General features: G+C 34.7%; 1 protein-coding gene across 1 annotated transcript in view; it reads left to right on the top strand.

The window, feature by feature from the left end:
- TENM3 (teneurin transmembrane protein 3) overlaps nt 1-21,015 on the top strand; it is a 3,314,517-nt gene that overhangs the window by 2,077,493 nt on the left and 1,216,009 nt on the right. The window lies entirely within an intron of this gene.

The following is a 21,015-nucleotide window of genomic DNA, read 5'->3' as shown; positions in this document are numbered from 1 at the left end:
AGAGAAGTTGAATTAAGTTTAATGCAAACAGCAAAAAATACAATTGAACTACACTGAGACAGATATAGTATGAAAGGAGGAAAGGAACCAAAATTAATAAAAAAATAAATATCCTTTACTCACTAGATGCTTTTTCTCCCTAGTGCCTCAGTCACTGTTTGATGGAAAGTTGATTGCTTAGGGAGGTGCATTAATTGTTTCAAGACATTGGCTTATAATGCATTAAGACTACAAAGCTCTAAGTGCCATCTGAGGACTCACAAAGATGCCAGCATATTAGAACCCATTTAATTGTCAGCTATACAGAGTTATGGTCTGTCACATTTTTAATCTAATTTCTGAAATAACTCATCCTTTTTTTAAAAGAAGTGCAACAATCTGTATTTTTTCTTTCTGTGTTACCTTGCAAAAAAGAATTTCAAAGTTGGAAAAGACCTTGGTGACCATTTATGTGATCCTATGGTTAGAATTCTGGGCTTGGAGTCAGGGATACCAATGCTAGTCCTAATGTAGACACTTATTAGCTGTATAACCCTGGACTAGTCATTTAATCTCTGTCCAGTTTCCTCATCTGAAAAATGAGGATGAAAATAGCACCTATTTTATAAGATTGTTTTACAAATTAAGTGGGATAGCATGTAAAAAAAGTGTTCTGCAAAACCCTAAAGCAATGAATAATATTGGCCATTATTATTACTGTTACTATTGCTATCATCAAGTTTCTATTACATCATGTCCTGTCTCTTCTACAAACAATAATAGTCAATCAGCAGTACTTATCCACAAATGATAAAATAAAAGTAAAACATCATGTACTCTAAAGGCTCTGATAGTATATTATATTATACACACAAATACATACATATACCAATAAATGTTTGCATATAAAATTATTCACAGCATGATGTAAGGGGAAAGACATGGCTCTAGTAGCTTGGAGGATGATGAAAAGTTTCATGTAGAAGGAGATACTTGAATTCAGTCTTGAAGGAGACTAGGGACTCTAAATAAAGATGAGTGAGGAGGGAGTCCATTTCTGTTCGAAGGTGTGGAAATGAGAATCACTCAACCAAAAAGCATTTAATATATGCCTATGCACCAGACACCATGCTGGGTATGAGACTTATAAATACAATGAATGATTGAAAAATACCTATTTCAACAGATCTTATGCTCCAAATGGATAATAAATCTAAACATGGAAGGTAAACTGTAGTAAGATTATAAGTGTGTGTAAGGATATGATTTCTCTGTCATCACATTCAAGTGAGATCAATGTATACATGGAAACAATGTAAAGACTAAAAGACTGCCTTCTGTGGGTGGGAAGAAGGGAAGCAAGAATGGGGGAAAAATTGTAAAACTCAAAATAAATAAAATCTTTCTAAGAAAAGATTGTGTGTGTGGGTATCACCATTCTTCACAAATATGTGTGTGTGTAAAATAAAGGAAAATATGGAAAATAAATATAAAGCAAAAGAATATGTATAAATACCAAATGATTAAATACAGGTCATTTTGAGTATTAGCCACTAGAGGAGAGGTCAGGAAAAGACTTCATGCAGAAGAAGTTTGTGCTTAAAGGAAAAGAGAGTTTCCGCAATATATTCTTGAAGAGAGAAGACATTCTAGGCTTGGGGGACAGCCAAAGCAAAAGTGTGAAGATAAGAGATTGAGTGTTCTAGTTTGGCTGGAACGCAAAATCCAGGAAGGAGAATAATATTTAATGAATCTGGAAACATAATTTGAGACCATATCACAAAAGACTTTAAAAAGTTATTAGGGAAGGCTATATTTTCTCCTAGGGGCAATAGGATCCTATTGGTGTTAAGCGAAATCACTTTGGGAGCAGTATGTAGGACAGATTGGAGTGGGAAGAAACTTAAAAAAGGGAGATCAAGCAGAAGGCTCTCCTAATAATCTAGAGGATAGGAAATAAAAGATAGTTGAGTGGGAACAATCAAATATGAGAGATGTGGAAGTAAAAACAACCAATTTACTAACTGGAAAGGTGAGATGAGGGAGAGTGAGGGAGAGTGAGGGAAAGAAGATTCTGCTGAGCTTATAAATCTTGGAGAATGGAAAGATTAGATGCCTTTGACAGATAAAAGGAAGTTTGGAAGTACAATATTTGGAAGGAAAGAGTTTAGTTTTATGGTGTTTTCAATATAGCCATTTTGAAATGGCAAATAAACGATGATATGGTTCAAAATTCAAAGGAGGGATTGGGGCAGGGTAATTAAAGCTGTGAGTCATCTGCATAGAGTTGCTATTTATACTTATGTGTCCTCATGATACTGTGAAGAAAAAAATAAAGAAAGGGAAGAGAAGAGGGACAAGGACAGAATTTTAGGAGATGGGAAATTGAATGCTAAATATGAGAAACAGTATGGAGTCTAATTTGACAGCATCTTAAGAAGCATGAAAAGCAATAGTATGTGGAGAAGAAATGGCCCTCATAGCTAGGGGGGACAGTAAAGGTCTTATGTAGAAAGAGACACATGAGCTGAAAATTGGTAGAATATAGTTCGAACTGGGTTGTAAATGATTTAAAATACCTAATAGGCATTTATATTAAATCCCAGGATTCAAAAGAAGCTATTGGGTTTTTTTGAGAAGAGTGACATCAGGCCGTTACTTTAGGAAAAAAAGTCACTTTAGCAACTCTTTGAAGAATAGAAGAAAGTAGAGAGAACAGTTTGACTAGAATGTAGAATGAAGTGAATAAAATCAGGAATCTTTTGCAATAATCTAAGCAAGAGAAGAGGATATGAACTAAGTTGATGGCTATTTGAGTGGAGAGAAGACAAGATATGTTATAGAGGGGAAAAAAACTGACCAACTAATTTGGTAGCACAATTGGTAGTGAAGCGTGTGGCACCTACAAGAACCACAAGAAAGAATTAAACATTAATAATATTAAGTCTTCTAAACTGGCTGTGGGAAATTTAATTTGGAGTACTCAAATCTCCATTTTTATCAATGAGGAAATTAAATTATAAGTACTTTTCAATGACCTGCCTGAATTGTCACAACAATTGAAAGAGAAACAGGGATGAGAACAAAAAACTCAATCATATTTATATATGTACATATAAAAATGTACCATATATTTACATAAATGATTATATTACATATAAGTTAATGATTTCTCTTCCCCTTATGCTAAGTTTCCATTTATTTCTTAAGAAAACATCAAACTTAAAAATAAATGAGTTCAGAAGAAAGTTTCCCAATAAAATTTAAAAATCTTTCATATGTGTGTGTGTGTGTGTGTGTGTGTGTGTGTTTAATTGAATAGTTCAAGATTTTCATAAAGGAGATATAGAAAATAAACAGAATTTTCTAATATATGACATATCTACAGTCAATAATAAATCAGTCAACTTTCTAGGAAATGATTAAAATACATATTTCTATGAATTAGTCAGTGTCAGTAACTGTACTAATTGTTGAAAAAACAAGTAAACATTTGAAATATCAATGTCACTCACTAGAGAGCATGCTGAGGCTGGTGTCAAAGAATTCTTTAGTAATTTTTCAGTCATGTCCAACTCTTTGTGGCTGCAGTGAATAGAGCACTGACCCTGGAGTCAGGAGGATGGGAGTTCAAATCCTACCTCCGACACTTGACACTTATTATCTGTGTGACTCTGGGCAAATCATTTAACCCTAATTGCCTCATATTCGGGGTATCTCCAGTCATCCTGAGAGATATCTGGTCACTGGATACAGAAGGCTTTTGAGGAGAAAACGAGGCTGGTGCCTTAGTAAAGACCCCCTCACTCAATTTCCAGTTCATATGCTAGTCACCTCCTTGATGGCATAGTCTCCTACAAGAATGAAGGACAAACATCATCATCATTATCATCATCATCATCATCATCAAAAATTTGAAAATATCCCTGTCCTGAATAGTGCTTATGCTTTATTAACTTGATCCCAAAATAATGCATGGATGGATGGATGGAAAAGTAGTTTTTAATCCATTAATTAACAAGGATTGATTAATACTGTGTGCCAGACCCTTTGCTAAATACCAAAGATACAAATAAAAATAAAAAACAATCCAAAAACATTTTAGAATTTCCTCATTTGGAACTGAAATAAAGTTGTATATAAAATGGGAAGGGGGGATTTGAAGTGTTGATAACAATCAATCACTAATTATTTACCTGTAAAAAGGAGCTATTATTTATAAATAGTGCTGTTAAGCAATTGTGTTCATTTCCCAGACAGCAGCACAAAAAACTATTAAGATAATATAATTAAAAAAGGTGTGAGGAGGTCTTAATGTAATTTATTTCTCATAAAATTCTAGATTGACAACATGTTATGGAATAAAGACTCCTTCACACATACACAAACATTCACAGAGAGAGTGAGAGAGACAAAGAGACAGTGACTGAGAAACAGAAAGACAAAGATGGGGAGAGAGAAGGAGAGGGAAAGGGGGAGGGAGAGGGGGAGAGAAGAAATTCTGAAAGGACAATAAAATGAAAACTTTAGCACAGCATTTTTTTTTTGTAAAGCAAATTAACCTTTAACAATGAGCTAAACCCTCTCTAGAGTCAGAAGAGTATTTACTCTCATTAGTATGTCTGTACTTTTAGATCACATGCCATTCTACTAGCATCCTTCTTACAGTAGTGAGGTGTTCATACATTCAGGAGAACTGACTTTAAGCTACGACATGAGCTACCAGGAAAATCACAAAATCTCTGAATCTCTGGTAGAAGTAAGTCACTTATCCCTCCATTAAAAGTAGTTAGGTTGGGATCACATTCACTGGCATTAGAAACTTGCCAGCACAATTGGTAGTGTAAGAGTGTGGCACCTATAACCACAATTAGCTAAAATTCATTGAACTAATGAATGCCCCTCTTTTTGCATCTCACTGGAAAAGGTTATTGAGAACTGGCAACACTATATGATTCCCCCAGATAGAGCATTTTTATTGTACCTTGAAGCTTCAGATATCCTTTCCTAAAGTGTTTGTATTGCTTTCTCCAAAACATCATTTGCTTGAGGTTGTCTCCTTTTAGGCCCTGGCACCAGGAAGACATGTATGGTTTATGCAAGAAGAAGGGCTGTTCCCTGTAGAACAGCTAATACAAATCTATCTGCAACTGCCAGGCACTAGGTAAAGAAGTGGCCTCAACTGGCCACTTTTCTCTGGGTTGTTGCTGTTAATGACCTCTGATTCAAGATATATTTGTCTAATTAGATTGTCATCTAATTACATAATTCTATTATATAAGAAAAATCATGTGATAAAGAGGAAAGTACTGATTCACATAATATAAATATAATCTGCTATTATTATTTTTATCCTACTCATCCTCAGAGCAGATTTTTCTTAATTTTGCATTGATATTTTTGGTTTTATGATGTAAAACTGATGATCAACCCATATTACAGTGAATAAAGAGAGAAAAAGGGGGTGAAAATCAGCAAAACTAAGCAACACATGCATCAGATCTGACAGTATATGTCATTTTGAACATTCTTTGTAATGAAAGGAGACAGTTTTCCTTGTTAGCGTAAAAACTTGTTATGTTAATGTATTATACAGAATTCAGATTTGTTTTGCTTTTATGTGCAATTTTATTTTTTACTTGCTTTATTGTTCTTGCCATTAATATTGAAACAACCATGGGGTGCACATAATATATATATATATATATATATATATATATATATATATATATATATATATATATATAGTTTCCTTGATCTCTTCATGTTTTAGTTTATATAATTCTTATTCCACAATATGTTTTTAAAAATATATAATTAATTTGAAAATTATAAATCATTCTATTCATTTAGTTATATCATTGCCCAAATCTACCAATTACCCTTCTTGTCCCTTTTTCCCTTTGCCCCCTTTCCATGGAAAGGTGAAGCCACTTTTAGACATCCAGAGTCATCTACCATCACTTCTCCTTATTAAACTCCTCCATATTAAACTAGTTAGAATTTTCAAGTTTGACATTGCAAATACTGTGCAAACAATATCATGAGGGCAACATTTTTGATAGTTTTAATAGTTAATATGATATCTAAGGATAAAGATCTGTTCTCATCTTTGAGTAGTTTAACATATTTCAGAGAATAGAAAAGCTAAGCATTGCTCTTCTGGACCACTAGAGGGTCAGGAGAAAAATACATATAGAATTTTCCCCTCTAATGGTGCAGAGAATAACTGGAAAACGCTTCCATTCACCACCCCAAGTACTTATCAACCTTGTTATATCAAATTCTCTGTAGTTCCCCAACCCACACAAGAAACCATTTCTGGCTTCTCTTATTGCAGTGTATTTTATTTGTGTTATCAGAGTATTCACTTAGCTAACAGACATTTATTGAGTACCATCTAAGTGCCTAACATTGTACTCTGTGATAAATACAAAAGATATGTGTGAGAGATGGACCCAGACCCCAAGGAAGTAATAAGACCTAGTAGACATGAAATAATTAAAGACTGAGACAAACTCTCATAAAGTGCTTAATTGCATTACATCAACAACAAATGTAATGGGAGTTGTTCATTTCTTAAACATTTAATAGATGCCAGCATATTTACAACATTTTTAAAGGAGAGATTATATAAATTTAGTATAGTCAGGAATAATGTCATCCCACTTTTTCCTCTATAATGAAGGACTTTTTTTAAGTTCCCTGGTTTCTACCTCCCAAGTAAGTATTAATGTCACTAATTAGTAGTAGTGTCACTAATTGGGTTTTTCTGAGCAAAGGAAAAAAAAACTACCTGGGATTGATATGCAAGGAATTTCAGCCTCTGCCTTAAACAATTTTTAATAGCTGAAATTTTCAGAGAGTTAGCTATTTATTGAACCTAAATTGCACTCACTTATAACCTAATTACAGAGAGATGAAACAAAATCACATTAATTTCCTAGTCTTTATTCCTGAACAGATTATGTAAAGTGGTAGAGCCAAGTTTCAAACTCAGGACCTGTGACTCCAATTTCAGAATTCTTTCTGTTACACTATGCTGCCTTCTCTAAAAGAAGCATCATAGAAAATTTAATTTGAGAGTGAGTGAAGAGCAAGCATGGACAATAGGATAGAGAGGTAGCTTTGAATCAGAAAGTTCTGGTTTCAAGTCCTCTTCCAAAGGCAAATTGTCTATATGACAATAAGGGAGAAATATAAAATCTCATTTGTCTCTCACCACCCCACTCCTTCACAACTCTCTTAGACTGTAAATTACACAGAAGGTCCCTATCTTGGAGATCTTAAATTTGCACCCATATTCACATGTCTCACACACACATGTATACACATTCACTCATATCACACAGAGAGAAATAGTGGTCAAATATAATACTCTTCATTTACCAAACAAACAAAATAGAGTTTAAAATGACCTGTGAAATTGGAGGAGACATTTATAGTCTTCTTGGAGTTTATAAAGGATAATTGTATATATTCTATGACAAGCTAATCAAACATCTTTAAACAGGAAAGAAGGTTCGTGAATGCTAGGCTTTTGATACAATCTATTAAGTAGGTCCTTCCCATACATCTAATATTTTCTCCTATTTAACATTACACCCTCCACCTGCATTCTGTTCAGGCCCATCTCCTCATTATTCCCAAACAGTATATGTTTAATTCCATCTTGATTCTTTTCATTATATTGTTTCATTATTATGAATTGTTTTATTTTCTTCTTTCTACTTACTTATCCAAATATTACCCATTCTTTTTAGTCCAGATCTATACTCTTCTCCCCTTTCTCAGAGCATGAATGGTCCAAACTACAAATTTAGCCAAATCCTAAATGTTTGCATATTCACCAACCATAGATTATTTTCTTTTGAAGCAAAAATTCTGCTTTATATTTCTTTATTACTTATTATGCCTGTACAGTCCTAAGGATTTAAGCAGTAGTCCATAAATGCTTTTCAGACTGAAAAAACTGTGAGAGAAATATTTATTAAGCACGTACTATATTTCAGTCATTGTGGTAGGCACCTGATATAAGAATATCAAGAATGTAATAAACTCTACTGTAAAAGAGGCAATATTCTCACATTTTATTATTTTTTGCAAGGCAATGGGGTTAAGTGACTCACCCAAGGTCACACAGCTAGGTAATTATTAAGTGTCTGGGGCCGAATTTGAACTCAAGTCCTCCTGATTCCAGGGCCAGTATTCTATCTACTATGCCGTCTAGCCACCCTATATATTTTTTACATTTTTTAAAAAGCTTTTGAAACTATTGGAACATGAATGTATGTAACTTTCATTAGAGAGAAAAGTAAATATAACATTGATATGTGTAATTGAAAATAAGACATGTAAGTGTTAGGCACTACTTTTAAATATGACTTGTCTGACCTTATTATAATACTTTTTCCAATTTCTAGCTCCTACTTTTTAAAACTATGGGGGGAAGAAAAAGAAGAATAGAGAGAGGAGGATAAAAAAATGATTAAAGAACTAAATTTACCAAAGCAAAGGAGTTGGAGTTTTTCAGCCTGGGGAAGAGAAGGTTGAAAACTGATAACAATTGTCTTTAAGTGTACAAAGAGTTATTATAAAGTGCTGAGTAGTTAGTTTTCATTTCTTCAGAGGCCTGAAAAAACTTTAATCAGATCAAAAGAGAGTTCAGTTACACATAAGAATGAACTTCTGTACTATAAAGATGATTAAACTCTAGAACAGGATGTCAAGGGAACAAACTGCTTCTTCCATGGAGATCTTTAAATCTAAGATAAACAGCCATCTGTCTTGAACAATTTAGGTGTTCACATGCGTAGACGTAAGAGGCTCAGTCAGATTACCTTTTGAGATCAATTTAGCTTTATGATTCCAAGATAAGGAAAAGTGCCACTGAGGAAAGAAAAACAAATTACAACATTATCATTCTCCTGCTCCCCACCCCCTATCCCCCAAAAAGGTGGGGAGGAAGGAAAGAATTCACCATGTACAAGAATAAAAAAGAAAGCAAACTAAAAATGTCAGCTTTATAAACTCAAGCTTAGACTTGCACACTTATACACTCATGTATACACTCATGCTGATGTATCTTATTTCTGTTCCAATATAACATTGGAAAATTTGCGTTTTAAACAGAACTTTAGAAAGCTTACCTTGAAAAATTGAAAAGTGGAAAAGAGAAGATTCACATACATACATACACACACACACACAAACACGTATACTCACACAAACCCACATGAATTTAGGGTACAGAGAGCTCTCTGGCATGTGGCCAGGCTCCAGCTGGTATGCACCTGGGCTTGAGGTCCCACCTCTCTAGGATGGCCTGAAGTTCCTGCCCTCAATTTCAGCTGGCTCAACAGGGAGCCCCTGAGCCAAACCTGTAGCTGTTCCAGCATGAGGCTTACTATACCAGACAGTTCTCTTGAGTCTCACAGACATTACATAAGTAAATTTAATAAGTTAAAATTGCTTATTTTAGGCAGAACACTCTATTGGTAAACAGTGAGAGATACAAAGTTATGTAAATCATCATCTCTGCCACAATGGAGTTTCTAGTTTAGTAAATCACATAGACAAAATGCTAGAGAATGTACTAGAACATTAAAAAATGCATGAGAAACATAAAATGAAATAAAAATTCAAAGGAAGAAACTACTTGAAATTAACAGGAGGCTACATGGAAGAACTGCTATATGAGCTTCAAGTTCAAGACAGAATTTCAACAAGCAAAGAGGGGAAATACTCAGGGAACTTGGAAAAGAAAGGGAATAGTGTAAACAAAGCCTAGGAAGCAGGAAATCTGATCTTGAAGCTGTGAGCAACTGAGTTTGGCTACCTCATAAAGAACTTGGACAGAAGTGTAAGAAAATGCAGCAAAAACGGGATGGCCCTATACTGTAATACTGTAGGTGGAGGAATGATATCATTGTCTCTATAAAGAAGATTAATCTAGTAAAATAGCATTGGTTTATGGGATCCATTTATTCAGCTATTCTTCAAGGAAAATGGAAATATTGGCCTGGTTAAAGTGGGAATAGTGGAGATGAAAATAAAGAGATGGATTTGAGAAATAATGGAGAGGAAGATTCACCAGAGTATATAAACTGAGTAGATTTGGGAGATGAAAGGGATTGATTGAGATTTTGAGGATGTGGGGAGATGATTGCTTTTGTCTTCAAACAATTTCATGGAAAATATGTTTGACTTTGGAGATAGGAAGTTTAATATCCAGGTAGAGTTAGCTAGCAGGCTAACTCTTGGAGATGTAGACCCTAAAGAAATAGACCTAGAATTGGATTTAAAGATTTGGAATTCATCTACCTAGAGATGATGATTAAAGATATAGCAACAGATGAGATCAACAAGGGAGGGAATATGATAGATAAAAGGAAAATAGCCAAGGACAGAGACTTGGGGGACTCATGAACTTAAAGGACAACAGAAAAAAATGAACAGGTGGCACCAAGGAAAAGCAGTTAGATAAGACAGGAAAAGAAAACTTAAGACAGATAATAACCCCAAAAGCCAGAGAAATTATCGGGAATGAAGGAATGGTCAGTGGTTAGATTCTACACAAAGATCACAGATGAAAAAAGAGAAGATGCATTCACTAAAAGAGGTCATTGATGACTTTTGAGAGATAAATTTGAATAGAATGAAGGAATCAGAGATTAGATTGTACATGGGCTAAGCAGTTACTGAGTGGTGCTGTTTAATTCTAAGGAAAGCAAGAAGAGCTATAGGGTAATAATTTGAATGTATGGCAGAATTTCAAAAAGTTTGCAATTTATTTGGTTTTTTAAAAGCTGGGAGAAGGGAGACATTGGAGAAGGTGGACAAGTATGCTGGCTCTGAAGCCAGAAGACCTGGGTTTAAATTCTCTCTATGATGCTTATTATCCATATGACTTGAGTCTCAATGAAGAGACTGGACAAGAACAGAGGCATGAAACATGTAACCTTCATCTTGTGACCCACAAACACTTCCAAATATGTCCCAAATCAAATTAAAATGTACTTTAGGGGGTGAAGCTAGGTGGTGCAGTGGATAGAGGACTGACCTTGGAGTTGGGAGTACCTGAGTTCGAATCTAGCCTCAGACACTTAAAAATTACCTAGCTGTGTGATCTTGGGCAAGTCACTTAACCCGAATGCTTTGCTAAAACCAAAAAAAATGTAATTTTGAAATATTTAACAAAAGTACAATAAAACATAAGTAACATTACAAAACTAAGTCAACATGTAGCCTGCAGAGATCTTCATATGTAGGTGAATGATCTATCTTTCTTTTAGAATTTGACACATTGGACTACAGGAAATCTAATTTCTCCTTTGACTTTAGACCTATGTTCCTTTGATTAAATTTTTAGAGAATCATAAAAGAAGAGATTAAGATTTTGAGAAAGGAAAGAAACAAGCATTTTATTAAATGTCAACTAAAACTATGTGAAATACAGGAGCTATTATCACCTTCACTTTACAAATGAGGAAGCTGAAACAGGCAGAGTAGGTGATTTGTCCAAGGTCACACAATTAGTATTTGAGAATATATTTCCAACTCAATACTTCTTACTGACTCCAAGTCCATCATTCTATTCAGTGTGCTACCTTACTGGCAAGAGGGGGAGATAAAGAGAGAGAAAGAAAGTGACAGACACACAGAGAGACAGAGAGAGCAAGAGACAGAGACAGGGGAAAGAGCTAGACAAAGGAACAGAAAAGGAGAGACTGAGAGACAGAAACAGAGATTGAAAGAGCCTGAATCTATAGAATCATCAAGAAGAGCACAGGAGGTTATAGACCCATGGCACATATATAATTTAGTTTTTGGTATAAAATAGAGGCATCTCATTCTCTGAAATTACAGAAAAGGATTAGGGGTTCGATTTTTTCATTTTTTTTTTACAAAGCAATGGGGGTGAAGTGACTTGCCCAAGGTCACACTGCTAAGTTAGTTAGTATCTGAGGCTGAATTTGAACTCAGATCCTCCTGACTCCAGGGCTAGTGCTCTATTCACTTCTCTACCTTGCTGTGATGAACATTTCTTAAGTTCCACTGTGTATTAGCATTGTGCTGGGAATGTAATGACAAAATTGAAAAATCTCTACACTCAGGAAACATCTCTACTCTGAGAAGAGGAATTGGGGGCCAAATTGGGGCTTCAGAAGTAAAGAAGTGATTTAGAGCTATATTGTGGCAAATCAAACAGAGAGTAATAAAGGGATTATGAGCCTTGGCAAGGGTCCACTTGAGACTGAACAACAAAAAATTAAGTGGACTCAGTCATCATGGTTCCATGAATTCCTTTACCAGCATCCAGTCACTCAAGAGTAGAAGCAAAGGAGTCAGAAAGTGAGGAGTGACTCATGGTTGATCATTAGCAGGGCACAAGCAACGAAATGATTGGGAGCAAGGAATTCAATGAGTTGTGGGGTTTTGACTATTAAGGGAGGGAAAAGAAGTTATAACAGGGGTGATAGAGTAGGGGAAAAGAGAAATTGAGAAACTGAGGGTAAAGTGAGGATAAATAGAAAGATTAGGAGGCCTAGCACAGTGGGCAAGAGAAACAGAGCTTATTTTATCAGAATAGCAATAATAGCTAACATTTCTAAAACCAGGCACTGTGCTAAGCACTTTATAATTATTATCTCATTTCATTCTTATAGCAATCCTGAGACACAAGTGCTATTATTATCATTCCCATTTTGTAGATGAGGAAACTGAGGCAAGTAGATTAAGTGACTTGACTGAGATACCATAGATAATAAAAGTCTGAGGTCAGATCTAAACTCAAGACTTCCTGATTCTAGCCCTATAGCTCTAACTGCTGTACCACTTAGTTTCCTTACTCAACTAATATGGAATGTCTTTTGGTGAGTAACTGAATTTTTTTGTTTTTTTTTGTTTTTTAGATTTTTGCAAGGCAAATGGGGTTAAATGGCTTGCCCAAGGCCACACAGCTAGGTAATTATTAAGTGTCTGAGACCGGATTTGAACCCAGGTACTCCTGACTCCAAAGCGAGTGCTTTATCCACTACGCCACCTAGCCGCCCCACTGAGTAACTGAATTTAAAGGAAGACAGATCATAGAAGCTATGGAGGCTAAATAAAATGGGAATTAAATTTGTTTGAAGCATTCTCAGTGGGAATAACATCGTTGAGTCTAAACCAGGTACTCCAACTCATACAGTAGGAATAATGGAGAAATATCTGAAAGCTGGTAAATGAGAGTAGCATGCTTTAATCAAACTCCTATGGAAGAATATGATTTCTCACTCTTGTTATTAGATTTCAATCAGATTTTTCATTTCCTGAATGTTGAGATAAACTTGGTTCAAGAGTAGAAACTTTTCTTAGTTGCTTAAACAAAAATCTACAGAATATAATATTTCAAAGTTTAGTGTAAACATTACTCAAGAGCATCAAGCATTATACTCAACAAAAATTAAGAAATATATTTAGTATTTTTCATAATTTAGTGGGTAAATATATTCAATATTCATACTTCATGTACCTAGATCATTTTTAGACAAATCTGTGTAGCTCAAATCAATTAATTAATTGTTCCATGAGTGAGTCAGGTATAGAGTTCTCTTTTATCTTAGCCTTGTTAAATAATGCTAAATATCTCTACTGGAAAAGCAAAATTCTTTTTTTTCCCTCCTGCTCACTGACCTTTCATTGACTTTTATTAGTACACATATTTACACTTGTTAGTGACTTAATTTCACACATTTAGACTTCAACAGAGTCATTAATGTCATAATGATTACAGTAATTATATGAATAATGAGTCTCCAGTGTACCACAGAAAGACTACTGTAAGTGATGGGTAAAGTCAACTATTCCTAGTGACCAAAGTAATCAGTTCCAGATTGCTTGTTATGGGTTTAAAGATTTTTTTTTTCTCAGATCAGTAGAGTATGTTGTGTATTCAGCTAAAATCTGACAAATTTAATGATCTAATATTATAGTTATTTAATGAAGAAAGTGATGAGCCTTTCATGTTAACTAAACCTATTTGTTTTCTGATTATCAAGATTAAAAATATTTGAATACATAATTTAAAAAGTGAAGAGACCTGGATGTATTTGAGTTGAAAATTGTAAACAATTAAATTAATCAGGTATTGCTTGATAAAGAGTATTACATTTGGTGAGAAATATGAAGACAGAAAACATATATTTAGAACTTCAATCTGATGGCCATTGATGTGACTATTCCTTCCAATGGACTACCAGAACTCAGCCATACTTCACCTTTCCTGTATGATTCTTATCCATTATTTCTTATACCTTTCTTTTCAGAATAATTGCATAATTCCTTCCTTCCTTCCTTCCTTCCTTCCTTTCTTTCTTTCTTTTACTTTCTTACTTGTTTTCTGGGTGCTGGTGCAAGACTCCACCTATTCTCTCTCTCTTACTTTGTATGACCAAGTCAACTGATTTTTTAATCAACCAGTGACATGCATAATGACCTTTCATAAGGCCATCATTAGAAATACTCTTCAGTCTATTTATGTTCTCTTTTCCTTTCTGTGTCACCCAAAATTTGATTTTTTCAGATTTCACAATGTTCCAACATTTAATATCATGTAACATCAGCAGGGGAAAATTCTAATTAGGGAGATAAGATTCTGGTCTTGTTATCACCAAAATTATAATGCAAGTTTTCTAATGTAGTTCATTCTGGTGTCTTCCTCCTTTTCAAATGAGATTTGAATCTAGGCCTCCTCTACTCTAAATCCCAATCATAATCTACAATATGGAAAACTCTATGAGGCTGGGTGGCACAGTGATTAGAGAACTGAAGAATAAAGTCAGAAAGTCTTAAGTTTAAAACCAGCCTCTGACTCTTCCTTGCTGTGTGAGCCTAGACAAGTCATTTATCCTCTGTCTATCTATCTAACTACAGGTTCCTCAGCTGTAAAAATATGTTTCATAATAGTACTTGTCTCCCATGATTCTTGTGAGGATCAAAGGAGATAATATTCAGTTCCTTACTATCTTTTACTCTCTTCCCCCTATTCCTAGTTATTGATTGCAAGGTCGATGAATTTCATTTCTTTAGCCTCTCTCCTATACCATCTTCTCTTCCCTAACATTGCTGCCATTCTTGTTCAGTGCCTCACCACCTCACACCTGAGCTATTGAAATACCCTGCTGGTGGATCTATCTGATTCAAGTTTATAGATTTCTTTTTTCTTTTTTTTTTATTTAAGGCAACCTGCCCAAGGTCACACAGTTAGGCAATTATTAAGTGTCTGAGGTCAGATTTAAACCCAGGTCCTCCTGAATCCAGGTCCAGCACTCTGTCCACTATGCCACCCAGCTACCCCTATCTGATTCAAGTTTATATCCACTTCAATCTGTCCTCTATTCAGTCACCAAAATGATTTTCCTAAAGTTCAAGTCCAACCATGTCACTCCCTTATTCAAAAACTTCAGTCTCCCAATTGCCTCCAGAAACAAATATAAAATATTGTTTTTTTTTTATTAAGAGTCCTTCATAACCTATCTCTATCCTTCTAATCAATATATTCTTTGATCCAGTGACATTGAATTTGGCTGTTCAGTAAACAATACTCTCCATTTTTCTGCCCCAGGTATTCCCCCATGTCTCTATCCACACCTCCACTTACAGCTGTCCCTGCCTTCCATTAAGTCCTAACTAAAATTCCATCTTTTTCAGGAAGCCTTTCCTAACCTCTTTTAATTCTAGAGACTTCCCTTAATTAATTATTTCCCATATAACCCATATTTTCTTTGTTTATATTTGTTTACAGAATGTTTCTCCCATTAGACGGTAAGATCCTTGAGGATATCCTTGACTGTCTTTTGGATCCCTGGTGCCAGGAGCATTGTTGTTGTTCTTGTTCAGTCATTTAGTCTTGTTCAATTGGGCAAAGTCCGAAGATTTTCTTGGCAAAGGTGCTGGAATGGAAAGCCATTTCCTTCTCTAGTATGTTTCCATTTTATAGGTGAAAAAATGAGGCAAACAGCTTAAGTGACTTGCCCAAAAAGTCTGAGGCTGATTTTGGACTCTGATCATCCCTGACTGGGAACAGTGCTGGTATCCACTACTCCATCTAGATGCTAGGTACTTAGCTCTGATTTCTTGTCCTTAATTCTCAAAGGGGAACAATGACATCAAGACTTGCAAGTGAACTGAATTTAACTGAGGCAGAGCTGTTCAAAGTCATAAGCCTCAGTCTCTTCTCCAAAGTCCTTTATTAAGTTCCAGGACAACTGACTTTAACCCAGGATGCAATGGGAGACTAACCTTTATAAGCTAAGGTCTTTCCCAAGTTACATATTTTCTTTTTGAGGCAAGACTCATTAACAGCAGCATAAAGATTAAACTTTACACTTAGAAATTTGTACATTTTGGGGCAGCTAGGTGGCGCAGTGGATAGAGCACCGGACCTGGAGTCAGGAATACCTGAGTTCAAATCAGGCCTCAGACACTTAATAATTACTTAGCTGTGTTGCCTTGGGCAAGCCACTTAACCCCCATTGCCTTACAAAAAAACCTAAAAAAGTAAAAAGAAATTTGTACATTTTGCATGAAACTTACAATCTCTTTTAATTTTTCCTAAATCACATAGAGGAACTCAGAAAGCAAAATGAAGTGGTTTTTTTTTCAAAGCCTATTGAAATTACTTTCCCCCAGTTCCTTGTTTATGAATATATAAAGCTGTTGAAACACTGGATGGTTATTGCTATAACAATAAGTTGATCTCTCATGTGAACAAGGCAAAAATATTCTCCAAAGTCAGTTTGCTACAGTTCTTTTGAAAATGTATTATCAATAAAATCCAAAGCTACAAATTGTCTTTTGTCTTTATGATGAAAAATAGTTAGTTTTTAAAGAGGAAGAAAAGGAAGGCCCTTTCTTTTTTTTTTATCTAAGGTAAATGAAAAAATATGCTTCTTTAGATAGGATTTAAACTTTTGTGGAAGATTTTTTTTTCATACAAGACTATCTATAAATTTAATTCTCTATTTACCCCCCTCCTAGGAATCCAAATTAATTAAATACTCAATTAAATTCAATGAAGAATTCTTAGGTAACTGTTTTCAAAGCCCAGGACTAGGTGATGGAAAAGTAAGTTGGGAAAAGCCACACTTTAGTTAAGGAGCTTCAATTCTTTTAGAGATAAACGAGGGTGAAGCTGGATCTGGAATTTCCTTGGTGGAGAAAAAAAAAAAGAAACTTTCTCCACAAATGACAAATGAAGATCTATTTGTATTGCAGTCTTAGAAAGCTATCAGGGTCACTGAGTTATGTAACCTGCTCACACAACCAGGAATGTCAGTGATGATACTTGAAACCATAATTTACTAATTCTAGGCTATCTTTCCAAAGTGCTTTTTGTATTTTTGTTTTTCCAATCTAGGCCACCTATGAAATGAGTATTTAAACATATTATTACAAATGTTAATGCAATAAAATACTGACTTTTTTCAACTTTTTTCTACCTTCATGTATGTGTGTGTGTGTGTGTGTGTGTGTGTGTGTGTAGCTATTGTAAAGATATTTGTCTTTGGGGGTCTTTTAATGTTACTGGTAGTCAAAATAACTACATTGTTGCTAATGGTAAGAATTTTGAATTAAACTAAGAAAGAACTGAAAAAGAGGTGAAGAAAGGAAGAAAGAGAGGAAATGTAAAATGGGGGAGATGAAGAGAGAAATGAATAGATAGGGAGAGAGAGAGAGGGAGGGAGGGAGAGGGAGAGGGAGAGGGAGAGGGAGAGAGAGAGAGAGAGAGAGAGAGAGAGAGAGAGAGAGAGAGAGAGAGAGAGAGAGAAAAGAGAGATTTTCATGTATCAATAACCATAACCATAACCTCAGGTTCCTCTCAGCTAAAGACAGATTGAATCATATATATTTTTTTTCCACAAGCATTATCCAGTTCTGTGTATCTATAAACATGCATTCACCAAATGCATGTTATTAGACTTTTTCCCCGCTCCCAAACTAAGAATTGTTAAGGAAGTGTGACTTTTTAAAACACATTGTGCTTGTAATGATTAGAAAATATTTCTTCTCACTAAATAGCAAAGAAACAGTAGGTAATCTCCCCTGTGAAGAGCACAGAAAAATTCAATCTGCTCATTCATTTCTTTGGAATGCTCAGAAATGCCTCTAAGAGGAGGTAGACAATTCAGATTTGTAATATGTATTGTTACTTTTCCAGGTCTCATATCTGGATATTACTTTAAAATGTAGAACCAAGCATCATTTAGGTGATTTCCTTTCACTTTAGACTCCTCTTGATTTGCTTGTCACAGTTATCTTATTCTCCAACATTACCTTTCAGTAAAGCAGCATTGGGCAATAATTAGAAAACTTGTATTAGACTCAATAAGAATGGGATTCAAATTCTAAGTTTGAACTTAAAGGCTGTGTGACCCTTGGTGAGTTGGTGAGTTACCTAATTTCTCAGCAGTCCAGGCTACACTTTAAGTAGAAAACAAAGGTGAGTTGAAAATCTACATCAATATCAAATGGAATGTTTTATGATCCCATTATTGATAAAAGCCAATGAGAAAATCTTATTTGATTCGATGTATTTATTGTATTCCATCCCACTGATCAATTAACAAGTATTTATTAAGTGCCTTATATGCCAGGCATTAGGTTAGGCACTGGGGATATAAGCACAAAGAATGAAACAATCCCCACTCATAAGGAGCTTCCATTAAATCAGTATAATTTCAGGTTGTGTGCCTTATTTGTATAATTCACTACTCCTAAGTTGTGCAGCAAGTGCCTCAACTTAAGTAATCTTTGTACCACATCATAAAACATTCCACTACAACTCCCATTTGAGTAATTCATTTACTATTTAATGCTTAGTGGTAGTAAGCCTTGTTCACAGAGCAGGTGGTGTCTGATTGAGAATTCCACAGCTGGGTCAATTAGCTTAAGATGTCGACAAGTTGCTAGTTATGGAGAGGTCAGTTGAACTTAATCACAGCTGTGCAGGCTCTAACATCTGTGAGGTTGGTTGTATATTATAACAACTATGTTGTCTTTCAAGTCTTATAAAATCTTTATTATATATATATATATATATATTATATATATATATATATATATATAAGACACAGGTATATTAAAAATGTGCATATCGATGCTATTGATCACTAATGTACCAAAGACAGCATGATAGATTGGCACACTACTCTTGCCTTTCCTAATTCCTAAGTGAATTGTAGAACCATAACTCAGGGAGAAGCTCATAAATGAACCATTGAGGATACAAATTAGCGAAGGGCAAAACTCTATTTTTATCTTTAGTATGTCGCCAGAGTTTTCTGTTATAAAATGATTGCATCTTCTGAAAGTTCCTTTGCCTAAAACCTTCTTTTATCAAGTGAGCCTTTTGTGACATTCTCCATTATATTACCTAAGCCTGTCTAATAACACAATTTTTAAAACCTTTATAGCTATAAACTTTATAAGTTTTGACACTTTGGCACTGCCATTATTAATTTTTCATTTTGGTCTGCACCTGTGATTTCAATGGAGTAGGAAATTTTGGTAACTCTACTGCATCCTTAAAGTCTTAGAGTGTTGCCTGGGCTACTTAGATGTTAAATGGTTTGTCTGGGATCACAAAATGTATGTTTGACAGTCAAGGATAATTCAGAAACCCAGGTCTTTTGGAATCCAAGAGGAAAAGGGGACTCTAGATTGACTATGCCATGCTGCTTTTCCATAGTATACTACATTCAAAGCCATCCTTATGGCTTTTTAGATACTTTAAATACTTTTTAGATACTCAGTATTGGATCTCAACTGCAAGATTTGACATTGAAAAACAAAATAGTGTGGCATAATGTTTAATGTATTGGACCTAAGTTCAAATACCATCTCTGTCATTGCCTAGCTCTATGAATGTGACAAGACATTTAATCTACCTGAAATTCAAGCATATCTCCAAAATTGATTGTGCTCTTCATTTGTAAAGGAGTTGCCAAATTGATGAAACCATAAAGTCTATATTTTTCATTCAATAAATTAAAACAGAAAAGATGGAACCTTAATTAATTTCCACAACCTGAGACTAAAGTCAAGGTAAAAGTATTATAAAAAAAATTCTTCTTTTGCAACTGGTAATAATGCTGTCTCTCTTTAAATTTTTGCAAGTCAATGGAGTTAAGTGACTTGTCCAGGGTCACACAACTAAGTAAGTATTAAGTATCTGAGGCCGAATTTGAACTCAAGGCTTCCTGACTCCAGGGCTGGTGCTCTATCCACTGCAGCACCTAGCTGCTCCCAACAGTATTCACTTTAAATGAGTTCTGAGTCAGTATGATAGTGAGTTCTAATGTTTTGGTGGATTTCCAGTATATTGAAATATGAATATTATTTTCTATATGTATTTATAGCTTTCCTTGATTAATCTGACAAATGCATATTACAGAAGATATATTTGGAAGGACCTCTTAAAAATGTACTAAGGATAGATAAATAAATGGCAAGGAAAAATAATGAGGAGAAATTGACCCAGTATTAGCTACAATTTCACATAGGGTCAAAGAATGACTTTCTCCATCTTGTGAACTTTCCCCATGAGTCTGAAAATAATTTAAATAAACCCATTCTTAGACAGGTGTCAGCTACAAGTAGAAAACCATGATGTTCTCCCAAGATGCTCCTCGGGATAAGTGGGCTCTCTTTAGGAACCACTTCATAGATCAATTCCTCCCATCCATAAAAATACATTTAAATTGTCTTCTATGTGCCTGTTGTTAACAGTTATTCTCTTCCATTATGTATGATTCTTTTCTTGTTCCACATATACGCTACATTGTGATCCATTAGTGATTTTCAATTTCATACTAAGCTTTGCAATTTATTAGTGTTATTTAGGCTAATGTACTATTATTTTGCATATTTTATGTTATTTCATTTGTGATTCATGTGATATAATATTTAAGTATTGGGGATCAATACATCCTTTATGTTTACAAATTTGCATGATTAATAAGTGAATCAAATAAATATTCTACTATATTAGTT

This window comes from Macrotis lagotis, chromosome 3 (genome assembly GCF_037893015.1).
Source record: "Macrotis lagotis isolate mMagLag1 chromosome 3, bilby.v1.9.chrom.fasta, whole genome shotgun sequence".
NCBI classification, from domain to species: Eukaryota; Metazoa; Chordata; class Mammalia; order Peramelemorphia; family Peramelidae; genus Macrotis; species Macrotis lagotis.
This window is presented reverse-complemented; position numbering and strand designations above follow the sequence as displayed.